Genomic DNA, 13,048 nt, shown 5'->3' with positions numbered 1-13,048 from the left:
TACAGAATGGGATTGTACTAATTTCAAGAGCTCAACCTAATTTTTCAGGGTGAAGAAACACCTGAAAACTTACCTCATTAAATGTGATTATTTTTTGTTTTTTAATCCCTCCCATGCTCATGACGAGCTCAGATCGTAATGAGCCACAGTTGCCATGTGCTCCTGACGAGCTGACCTCGTCATAATCGCTCCAACACTCGCACGCGGGGCTAAATCCCCCGCTGTGCTGAGCGTTCCAAAGAAATGGGTGTGGCCGTGACGAGCTGAGCTAGTCATGAGCACACGGCCACCGTGGCTCATGACGAGCTGAGCTCGTCACGAGCACCGGGGCGCTGTGCGTGGCTCCCCCACCCCCCAGCACAGTGGGGGAATTACCCCCGCAGCCAAGGGGTTAAACCTTTAGACCTGGACAGGAGACACAGTGAACCTCATCCTTCTGCACCTCTCAGCAGCATTTGACAGGGTCTCCCACCCCACCCTCATCCAATGCCCACACAACATCAGAATCCAAGGAGACACACTCCGATGAATCTGCTCCTTCCAGAGTGGAAGGACCCAGTCAGTCAGCCTGGCACCATACACCTCGGATACCCGTAACCTCATCTGAGGAGTTCTGCAAAGATCGTCGTGAGCCTGACCCTCTTTAGTGCATACATGATCCCTTTAGCCAGCAATATCCTCTCTCACAACATCAATGTACTCTCCTACACTAACAAAACACAACACATTCTCTCCCTTACTGACATGATGCCCAGGACCCGAATCAAGTTTAATGCCTGCATGTCTGAAATCCCCCTCTGAATGATGAAGGAAGCAACCATCACAACGCTGACATTACAACGCATTCCATTACAATGCATACCATTACAATAAATGCCATTACAACGCATACCATTACAACGCATGCAATTACAACACATTATAAGGTAAGTAATGGAGTTTTTTTTTGTTTTAGGGTGGGTTTGGGGGTACATAGGAATAGTAGTTTTACCCCTACACTATCCAACACTTACCCCACTGTTACCCTCAAAGTGTTATGCGCTGTTATGGTAGGCATTGTAATGGCATGAGTTGCAAAATCATACGTTGTAAAGGTAGTTGCGATGTAAAACCTGTGTTGTAAAGGCATGCGTTGTAATTGTTTGCGTTGTATAACGTCATGTATTCGGATGACGAACAACTGTCTAAAGCTAAACACTTCCATGAACAAAATCATGATCATTGAGAAGAGAACTTCACCATTGGACTCCACCTATCAGCCAACGGAGCTAGCACCGACCCCGACCCCACCACCTACACCAAGAACCTCTTGATTGTCTTCAACAGCAAACTTGACATGACGGCCAATCTCAAGATGTTGAAATGGCTCTGAGGCAGGAACTGGAAAACTGTTACACATGCAATTGTCAAAAGCAAGTTGGACTACAGGATCATCCTCTATGCCAGCGAAAAACTCACCAGAAACCTACAGAACATTCAGAACTCGGCCGCCAGAATCACTCTCAACCTTCCACTCTGAGTCACACCACACCTGAAGGAGCTCCCCTGGGTCCACATACACAAACCAGCACAATTCACACTACTCACCCACACTTTCAAGACACTACATAAAACTGGCCTAGCATACCCCAACAATCGTGCATTCTTTCAGAAGCCTTTCAGACACCTCCGCTCGTTTGTACTATTATTTGCACACATACCATGCATGCGAAAAACTAGATCCGGCGGTCGAGTCTTCTCCTACATCGCTTCTAAAACTAGGAAGGTCAGGATACCCCCCGGGGTGAAAGTGCACTCTACAATTCTGCATAACAATACATAACAACATAGCTGAATAGTCACCTCCCTACCCTCTTGATCCAAAGACCGGGACCCAACTACTCAACTTTTCCAAGTCTCATCTTCTAAGACTTTGCCTGGGATCAGCCCTTGGAATTCCTGTAGTTTTCTTTTCTCAAACTCACATTAATGAGCTCTGGTTTGGCTTGACAGTAATGTGTTTAATGTGATGCAAAAACCTTATGTAAGGTTACATTGTCAGCAGGGGCCTGTGTTCCAGTACAGAGATTTCGATAGATATTTCCTTGGTTTCAGGTGGAGGGGAGGGAAGAGCCAAGCTGGGGGTCCGACCTATCTCGACTAGCTCAAGTACGCGCCGAACCTGAAAAAAAACTGCTGCAGCAGTCATATTCTATAAAAAACAGAACAACCATTCTTTCTGCCGATGTGTCTTCTACACAACCTAGAATAAAACAAAAATAACATAACCAAAACCCATCATGCCTAAAAAGAAAAAAAACAACAGATTGCCCTACTCCCTCACATGTACCACTCGTGACCCCTGCACCATCATCTCTGAATCCTTTTTATGCCCCAGTCTGAAGTCCAGACATTATTGCCACAGATGCAGCACCAATCTGGAAAAAACACCTGCCCAAGCCCTCTGCATTCAATCGCAAGTAAACCAATGATTTTCTCCCAAAAAATTAGCTGCAGTCACTCCATCGCCATCAGTAGGTTAGACAACCTTATGTCCCAAACACATCTGGAAATGTGTCTTTTCCATGACAAAAGTGAACATGCCTATCTCACAAGCCCAGGCATCAACACAAATCATCTCCTCAGATACAGAATGTTCAACAAGTTCCAGCATGCTCATTGACCCAGTGACCAGACGTCCTGTGGCAACTTGGTCTTCTTCTCTTCCGGTCGTAGGACAAAATTTAAAAACCTCTTCCACTGCAAACAAGATAAAGTATCAGCAATGTCATTGCTCGTTGCGGCGCATGCTTTTTTCAAAAAACAATATTGAAATGCAGAAAACTGTACATAATCCTGCTCAAGAGCTGATAAACCCTCAAGTCCTTCGCCTTCTGTTTGTTAACCAACTCCACTACTGATATGTTATCCATGTTGAACGTTACTCTTCTGTTCATCAGTTTTACAACTAACACCACCAAAGCAGCTGCCAGTGGTAAAATTGAAGAAAGGCGATGCTTCCGCCCTGCCTGAACCAATGACTCGGCCATTGCTCTGCACCACCATCCATCCCAGAACAAGCCACAACCAAGAGCCTCTGCTGCTCAGAACAAATCTGTACATGTCAATGCGTCTCGCCCTCTGCAAAATCATTCTTACTCTGTTTAAATTCTCAATAACATGCTGCATACATGTAGATCTGCCCGCAGAGCAACTGTCATTCACACTCTATGTGGTGCTGCAAAACCACTCTTTACATGGTGGCGCCCAACCTTATACAACACATTCTGTCATCCATGACCACTCTGCATGAAAAATTGAGAGGCCACAACAAACGTTGAACTTTCTGGAGCTCCAGCTTCTTTGCATATCTCTTCTACGAATAAAACCAACTTTTGCACTTTGTCTCCTGGCATGCTTCTTTTGACAATTCTTGAGAACATCAATACAGTATGCGGGTCCTCTGTCTTCTTTGGTGCTACGGATGCCCCAAAATGTTCTACCAAGTCCTGAAAAATGACCACCACTTCCCAGCTGAACCTCCCTTCCCAACTAACAGGAAATCATCCAGATAATGTGAAATCAGCCAGTGACCAGCTCTTCTTGACAAACCACATTGTAAGAAATTGCAGAAAATTTCAAAAAGAGAATATGAAATCGCTCAACCCATGGACAAAACTCTGTCTACATATATTGGCCCTTCAAACTGCCCATTGCCCATGATCTCTGTTCCTTTATCGAAGGCTCCTCCTTTCTAGACCCCCCTCAGCAGGTGCGGTGCGTCCATTAGGGCGTGGGGGCGTAGCCCCCCCGCCCGCAGCCGCCCGCAGCTCCGACGTTTCTGAACTTAAGTAAACTGAATAGTTTACTTAAGTTCAAAGACCGACGCAGAGGGAGAACTGACAATGCATGCCAGCCAGCATGACGTCAGACATGGGGGCAGCAGCACAACACAAGTGCGCATGAGTGGGGACGGAGGGCGAATTTTCGCACCGTGCCCACGCATGCGCACTTGTGTTTTAACTTGTTAGCGCATGCCCATTAGTTCTCCTAATGGGCGTGCTGCGGGCGAGGATTAATTGTGCCCTGGCGCTGCAGATTGGCTTTGGGGTTGCCACTCGGTGCTGCTGTTCCTGTTCCGGTTCCTGTTCGGAGATGAGGCGCCAACGCGGACCAGGAGCACAGGCGGTCAGGTAAGTTTTCTTAATGTTATCTCCCTTGAGGCACCTCCCACGCGACCCCCTCCCCCCGCAACCCCCCTGCCACCCCCCCTCGCGAGTACTGCATTGATTTGTCAGTTTGTTAAAGTGTTCATGCGTTCATCTCTTGACCTCTTCACATAGATAATATATAGCGCTATAACATCATTGCTCTGTTTCCGACCTTGAAGTTGATGCATGTCAAACAATTGTCATCAGTAGCAGAACAGAGCGAGAGTGTCTATTCTAGATTACTTCCAACTGGTAGGATAGCTCCATGGGTTAAGCCTTTGCTGCAGCAATCCCAGGTTCGAACCCTAGCAGTCCTACGTCATCCACTCTGACGTAAACATCAACATCCATTTGACGAGTCGCTTGGTGAACGGTTTTATACACATTATGAATATTATTCTCTTTAAGGGATAGATGAAACACATCGATGTGTAACCGTGGACAGACAATTTCCAATTATTGGTCAAAACGGTCACCTAAATCGAAGCAACAATGATTGTTAAAAAGTGAAACATATACATGCTCCGTGTTTTTTGCTCATCACAGTTGTATGTATATTGATGGGCTAGCCAGTTTTCAGTTCAGAATGTGTGCATTGTTCATTTTGTCATGCGGCAGTGCTTTAGTAGAGTTTTGCTTCTGTCGCTTCTTTGGGGCATTGCATTATGTTTTCAATATGGAAACCTACTGGCTCCAGCGTTTCATGCAGACAGGCCTCACAAACAGTGTGGAGTGGCAACTTGAGCAAAATGCCGAGATGTTGAGCAGACTGTGGCATCTTTAAAGGATGAGCATTGTATGGATTTGGTGATATCATAGTCTGACTCGCCAGTGGTGGCTGGCGTAAACAGGCCTTCTGTTGCGTCAGGCCGCTCCCAAGTTCGCCAAGCAGTTGAAAGAAGGCTGCGTAGTTAGGGTGGCCAAACTTGACACACTGCGTCTGCACTAATGTATGCACAGGCACCACCATTTTAAAGAGCAAGGGAGAGTGAACAAAATTGAGTCCAGGGTGAGTGATGTCTGTGTGAGTATAGGGTGAGCAGTGTCCCTGTGTGAGTCCTGGGTGAGTGATGTCTGTATGAGTATAGGGTGAGCAGTGTGCCTGTGTGAGTCCTGGGTGAGTGATGTCTGTGAGCGCAGGGTCAGCAGTGTGCCTGTGTGAGTGATGTCTGTGACAGTGCAGGGTCGGTGATGTCTGTGTAAGCGCAGAGTGAGCAGTATTCCTGTGTGAGTCCAGGGTGCTTAAGAATGCACCATTTGCCCACTCTTTTTTCAAAATGTTCTCGTAGACACTCATCTGAAAAGGAGTGAACTTCAGTGTTAGACCCGTCTGCTTCTGAGAGTCCCCTCACCACTATGATTTCTTTTGTTCCCCTGTACCTCCCAAAATTTGTCGCTTTTGTTTGTCTACCAGGACCTTTTGTGTGCTGTTTCATGGGGCTGGATGTTCCTTGACGCCCAGTTGTTCACAAGGTTTCTGGCACCTATTTACAAGTCACCTGGCGAAACCTGTGACATTATAGACTGGGATTGGTAACCTGTATGAATGGCCTCAAAATGGTGGCCATCCCTTTTCTTCATGTGAGTGACTCCCTTTGGAGCCTCCATGAACCTTGACCTTTCAAGGTTTTGGCGCCCTTTTACTTGGCGCGCATTCCGGACAGGAATTTCTTTATTTTCCTCAGGTACACAAAATGGCTGCTCTAGAACCCCAGTATGGTGGCTGTTAGGGTCCCAAATACCTCTCAGAAGTGCCATGTCATTGGTGAATTACGACAGACTCTGGTCGAGAGGCGAGAGCAAGTTCGCCGTGACCGAGAGCGTCCTCTGTGCCTCCTTGTGACAGGCGCCTCCAGCGAGGAGCTCGGACGTCTCCGAGCTCCACCGGCGTAGAGTGCTTCCTGCGCAGACTGAGGTGAGGTGGTGCGCCGGGGCGGGGAAAGGCCGGCCTTCGTTGGGCGGGACTACTGTCTCTGCCCCCCCCAGTGAATCGGCTGCTGTAGCTGTGGGCGGGAACCATCCCTGTTTGAGGAAGTCGGAGGGAGGTCCGGGGAGCCCCTAAGAACCCGTCGCTGGCGAGAGAAGTGTTGAACCCGACTGAATCGCTTTTCGATTGCAGCCGATGTGAGGTGGGCCCGTTTCTTTAGGTGGGAAGCGGTGATATAAAGGAACTGTGAACCGGCATTTATTTGACTGAGCGCGAAGATTGTGTGACCTTTTCGGCAGCCCCGTTCGTCAATCTAAAGACTTTGAACTGGTGCCGCCTGAGTGCTAGCAGTGGTAAAGCCCCTGGGCGCGCTTAGACCCCACCGGCAAATAGAGATCTCAACCCGGTGGCAGCCGAGTGTAAATGAAGTGTTCACTGTCTTTCCTTGCCTTTTAGATACACGCGCATAACCCCCGTGTGATTCTTAAAGAGTCCCAACACTCCTTTTGTGCCTAGAGAAGCCTGTGTACATTATTGGTGAAATCGTCATAAACTGTAAGAGTTATCTTTCCAACCTGAAATGTATTTGCAAATGTAATGTTCCTGAAGTATTTAATTAGTGGCAGCGATACCAGAATGAACCTGTGAATGTTTATTTAACTGAATCAGTATTTATTCTGCTAAACAGAAAGTGAACCCACTCATTCTAACTTCCACTCACTCGGCCGGGCATTTACTGGACCCTGTGTTTTCCAATCTTCCAGATGCCTCAGCTGCCCCCCCTAAACCCATGGGGTGGACTGACCATTCCCTTATCCAATTCACCCTGAAGACCAGAGACTCGATTGCGAAAAACACCTCCAGTTCCCGATATAAGAGGCCGTGGCATAAACTGGCTCCTAGTGACCTTACCAGCAAACTAGGTAACCTCCACCTTAACCTCTCAGACGGAGATATTAACTCCGCATATGCGGCCTTTCAACATTGGATTAACCTAGGACTAGACTCCCTCATACCAGCAAAATGGACTAAAACCCGCAATACGCCATCTAACCCATGGTATAACGAAAATCTTCTAACCATGCGGAAAGACTGCAAAAGGGCTGAACGCCAGTGGAGGAGAGATTACAAGGACACCGATAAAGCTGCCTACCTGCTAAAATTGAGGTTATACCACAAGGCGGTGCGCACCACCCGTGCTTCCTTCTATGCGGAAGCAATTAGCTCCAGTAAGAATCCTTCAAAAACTATCTTTGAACTTGTACAAAAACTTAAAGACAGTCCTACTCCTACCTCGGGCATAACCTCCGCACAACAATGCGAGGAACTTGCCACCTTCTTTACGGAAAAGGTTAAGAAAATCTACACTTCCTTCCCTCAGATCCTTCCGGATACCTCCAAACCACGTGAGCCCTCGTCAGACAGTCCCAGTCTGTCTCTTATCCCCAGCTTAACTTCTGACGAACTCGCCAAACTGTGCACCAAAGTCAAATCCGGCTCGCCCACAGACGCCATGAGACCCGCCAAATTTCTAGAATCTCTCGAGTTCTTCCTTCCTTCGTTGACTACCCTACTTAACCTATCATTCTCCTCAGCAGTGGTCCCCACGTGTTGGAAGCAGGCCTGGGTCTCTCCAATTATAAAAAAACCTAACCTAGACCCATTACAACCAGGAAACTTCAGACCAATTTCATTGCTTCCATGGGTTTCCAAACTGGCAGAAGCCCATGTGAACAAGGTCTTAGCCAACTACATGACGCACCACCAAATTCTAGACCCTTCACAAAATGGCTTTAGGCCAGGATTCAGCACCGAATCCGCCCTGCTGACCACCATTGAAAACTTACGGAACATTTTGGACGACGGTCAAAGTGCTGCGCTGATTCTACTCGATCTCAGCGCAGCCTTTGATACGGTCTCCCACTCCATCTTATTAAAACGTCTCGAAGCCATTGGTTTTAAAGACCTTGCACTAGAGTGGTTCCGTTCATTTCAAACTGACAGGTCCTTCCGGGTCTCTGCCCCCCCGTTTACATCAGAGCCTCACCCTATAGAGCAAGGCGTCCCCCAGGGATCGGCGCTCAGCCCGTCCCTATTCAATCTTTATGTCCAGCCTCTCGCCGAAATAGCAAAAGAATGGGACCTGACACTAGTGTCGTACGCCGACGACACCCAGCTCGTCATTTCCCTGACTGAGGGCCCCTCGATCTCAGCGGCGAGATTCAAGAACGGGTTAGAGGCAGTTGCTCGCTGGATGTCACACAACTGCCTCCAGCTGAACGCTGGCAAAACAGAGGTGTTGCTTTTGGGCAAAAACCCTGACTACTGGACTGATCACTGGTGGCCGTCCGCATTGGGCCCGACCCCCCCCCCAAAACCGTGGTAAAAACCTTGGTGTCTAGGTGGATGCATCCCTTACCTTCCAGACCCACACTAAGAAATTGGCTGCCACCTGTGTGGGCCTGTTGAGGAACCTTCATCCTATTCTTGGCTTTTTTGATCGCCATACGCGTCAACTAATAGTCCAATCCACCATCCTGGCTCGACTGGACTACGCCAATGTCCTTTTCCTCGGCCTTAATAAAGCTGAGATGATGCGGCTTCAACGTATTCAAAACTCTGCCGCCAGGGCAGTTGTAGGCCTCCCCCGAAGGTGTTCCGCAAGAAACACCATCCAGAAACTACATTGGCTACGAATAGAAGCCAGAGTCCAGTTTAAAGCCCTCACTACGATCTTCAAAATTCTCAAGACTGACTGTCCTGGCCTCTTGCGTCCACTCCTAGAGCCCTACACCCCTCAGCGGGCCCTACGCTCCTCGGGTCAAAACTTGGTTGTCACCCCACGTATAAGGCTAAGCAGAATGGGCGGTCGCTCTTTCAGAGTCCTGGGGGCAAGGCTCTGGAACTCCCTCCCATTTCACATTCGCTCCATAACTAATCTGCTCGCCTTCCGCAAAGCGATCAAAACATTCCTTTTCTCCCCATCCTAACTTCTTATTGCCCTCTCCGCTCCATCTCCCCCTTTTGGTTTTGTTATAGTTTAGCGCCGGGACGCCTCGTTGCTGGGGCAGCTGTTCTCGCTCAATAAAACGTTATAACATAACATAACATAACATATTTATTCTATTTATTGAGGATATTTATTCCCGATATTTATTCTATTTATTGATGATATTTACTCCTGAGCTTATTTATTGTATTTATTCCAAAATCGAAACCCAGCAAATTGTGGCCAAAAGAAATGTGTATGTGCTTTCCTAATTGATCCCCATTCACAACAGAGAATTTTTACATAAAGGAATCGTATTTTTCTACAACAGTGGTGTGGTGTCCTTCTTTTTGGTGGTTGTACAAGGAGATATTATTGGGTCAAAGCCGGCTTAACACGACAGCCTTCACTTGCCTTGACACTTGAGCCAAGCTACCCCCTTTGTGCTGGGCTTGCCCATCGCAGGTCCAAGATTCAGTATTAGGGCTGATAGTTTAGTCATTTGGTTGTGAATTGTCTTCTTTGCTAGTTCTGCTTTCATTTGTTTGCTTGTTTGTTTGTTTCCTAAGAGGATACTGCAGCTCTCCAGGCAGTGCTAATGAGTTGCTTGCTCGCCAATCATTTCATCTGCTGAGTGCCTCATTCCACGTGGACACTTTCTCTAAACAGGAGATAATTATGGAATGCTGCTGTCTACATTCTATCATTGTTTTACCATCGAAGATGGCCAACACATGGGTTCTAAACATGGCCACCATGCATGAACTTTTAGACAATGAAAGACTATTTACAATACCTTTGCAAGATGGACACCCGCTGCTAAGTTTACTTTTGTTATTATTAACATATGCCCACCGTATATAGAGGCAGTGTGTTTTCTTTTTTCTACTTGTATTCTTGTAATTTATCTTCGTATGCTCTTGAGTTTATGTGTGCTTTTTGCGGTTGTGTAAGAGGGTGAATGGAAGGATGAGCCAGTGGATTCATGGATAGATGCTTGAGTGCAAAGATGTGTGACAGAGTGTGTGTCTGATGAATTAATGAGTGTAAAGCCAACAGTGGCCTATTGGCAGTGCTAATGCTTGTTTAATAAACAAATCTTCCTTTTCACCTTACTCCTTTTCTCCACTTCCTGTGACATCATTAGTGCAAAAATGCCTCTGCGTGAACTTTGTGCTTAATACTAGTATTCATTCATTCACCTCCCAGATGACAAAACCTGAGATTTATTAGCAAGTGAATGAGTAATTTCATTTATAAGGCACACCTTACAGCTAGTTACTAGCTAAGTGGTACGGCCAACATAGTCAAGAGGATTTATGAGCATCATTGAAGATGGGGATGCTGACGTAGCTTAGGGTTCCAGAGTGCCAGGCCTTCCTTTGTGCTCATGTCTTAACTGAATTCCTCGTGTGCCAAGGCCAATCATCACTACTACAAATTGATCTCTGGTCATCATTCTCCTTAGGAAACAGGACAGTGCATTGTGGGATATCTAGTTTTCTTTTGACTGTTTTGGTATTGTCTAAAAATCCCAGCATGCAAGGTCCTGGGGGGTGAAAAGCCAGGGGTGACGTTGGCTGAAGGTGTCACACATGACACGGGTGCACATATCGGCTGTGAGCTTTGCATGCTGGGATTGATAACACTAACTTTTCTAAGTTTAACAAAGTCTCACAATGAACATCATTGTTGCCTAAACAATCAGGCGCAAATGAAGGTGTAGCCCATGACACTGAGATACCTGGCAGCTGTGAAAAGGTGGCAGACAGTCTGTCCTCATGAATCTGGCTGAGGTGATTCTGTTGCTTTCATAAACAGTTGAATCCTGAGGCCTTGGGCGCATGAAGGCAGCAGCCATTGCAGTCCACCTCCTGCAGAGAAGTGTTCCTTCACCAACACCCCTGCGGAGGATCACACCTTTTCTCAGCAGCTTAGACTGGGTTTTCTCCATGTTCTTGCTTTGTACATAGGCTCGCAAGTTATTCTGTGTCAGGCGTGAGTGCGTTTTGAAGTCAGGGCTCGTACTTGGGGTTCTGGTACCTGCAGTAATCATAGATTATCCAATCTGTGGATGGTGTCTCAGCCAGGGTGAAAGGAAAAGGAAATTAGTCAAATGTTTTAATTTGCAACATGGTATATTTTACATCCCTGTGTCCCATTACAATCTGTCTTTCCATTAGATCATATGCAGAAAACAGACTCATACTATTGATGTAACGCCAAGGCACCTGGCCAGAATGTAGTGTTTGCAACGTCCAGCTTAATATTACAATGGACCGTAATTGTGACTGTTTTATACTTTACTGAGTTCTTGGTTTCTAACCCGCACCTTCTCCTTGAGTAAGCCTCAGACAGCTCGACTTCAGTACTCTGAGAGTCAAGGGGTGAGGGGTTCACTTGGTGCTCAGTCTTGGACCCCACAGTAAGGTTAAGCCCCAGGACACCAGTGGTAACAGGCTCTCTTTGTTATAGTTTGAGTCCAGTTACCCTAGATTGACACAGAGCTCCTGAAAAAAAGTTCAACAATTGCAAGTATCATACATTGGTCTGTTTTTTTAACTTGTTTTTATTTCGGGGTATCTACAGCCAGCAGTATACATTTTGATCGTTTGCATGAAACGCATTGCGCACAACGGATGACGAATCGAGGTGCAGTTGGTGGGGTTAAGCACCAAATTGGTCTGTTTAGTATGTTTCTGTAAAATGCATGACCTTCAATATTAATTTATCACCAGAGAAACCATTTAAATCTGATAATGTCAATATTTGCACTGAAGTAAACCAAAACTACAACCCCAGAATTCATAAGGATCTTAAAAGAATGTCTACGGCTTGATGGGCCCTTTCTCAGTGACGTCAGCTGCGGCCATTGGTAAGAGCATGAAGGTTTCTATAAATGATACACTACAGGACAATCATTAGAAAGTCAGAGAAGCCCCTGCCAGGATTTTTACCTGTGACGTCTAGATCATGGGTCTCGCCGTTGTGCTTCAACCTACTAAGGTACCTTATAAATGGATGTCATGACACTAACGCTGAAAGAGAACATACTCAAGAGACAAGAATTATGTCCAATCTCCATGAAGCAAAGACGAGGATATTAAGAAGCAGAAACCCCTAAAGGGAGGAAGAGGTGACCGGTGTACACATCATTCCCCCAAACCTTCTCCTGGAAGCAGCATTTAAAACATGGGTGTAAAATCATGTTGGTTTGTTTGTCCCAGTGTCAGAACCTCACTCCAAGTGACCCCTCCAACCCCTGTCTTTTTGTATCAATTAGCACATTGCATTTTGGGAAATGTTGGTTGTTGCTTGTCCCAGCATGCACTGGTGTTGGCTTTAAAGGCAGATTTGCTTCTGAGGGTCACACATCTATTTAGTGTTCTTAAAGTTTCATGACAAAAATAGATTCTGCTTTTAATACAGGGCATTCTGTATATACACGATAACATATGTAAAAAATGTGCAGACACAAGGTAATTCTCCCTAATATGTCTGTGCAACCTGGAAATGTTTGTAGAATCTCGAAAGCACTGCAGGAGGCTGATATTGTGTTGTATTCAAGCTGGAATATAACATTACTGCACATTGCTCTCAGTTACTGCCCCATATTTTAAAATGCCGGAGTCTGCATATCCTAGCACAGTGCACATTTCAAAAATTACAATAGTGGCTTCTGCAACAGGGCAGATATTTCACAAGAAAACAACATATACAGAGCAGCCCGCAACTGTGACAGAATCTTTACAGTGTAAGCACAGTAATGTATAAAAAATAGTTCTGTATTGTGATATATTTACACTGGCTGGCTCACATGTTACAAAAACACTGTCCACAGAAAGAAGATTAACCCTGACAAAGAAATATCCGCTTAATTCACTGGTGATGGAACACAAAAGCATTAACATTTGAGATAAAAAAGAGACACACATACAAACG

The sequence above is a fragment of the Lissotriton vulgaris genome, chromosome 5, assembly GCF_964263255.1.
Source record: "Lissotriton vulgaris chromosome 5, aLisVul1.2, whole genome shotgun sequence".
Lineage (NCBI taxonomy): Eukaryota > Metazoa > Chordata > Amphibia > Caudata > Salamandridae > Lissotriton > Lissotriton vulgaris.
Note: the sequence above shows the minus strand (reverse complement) of the source record.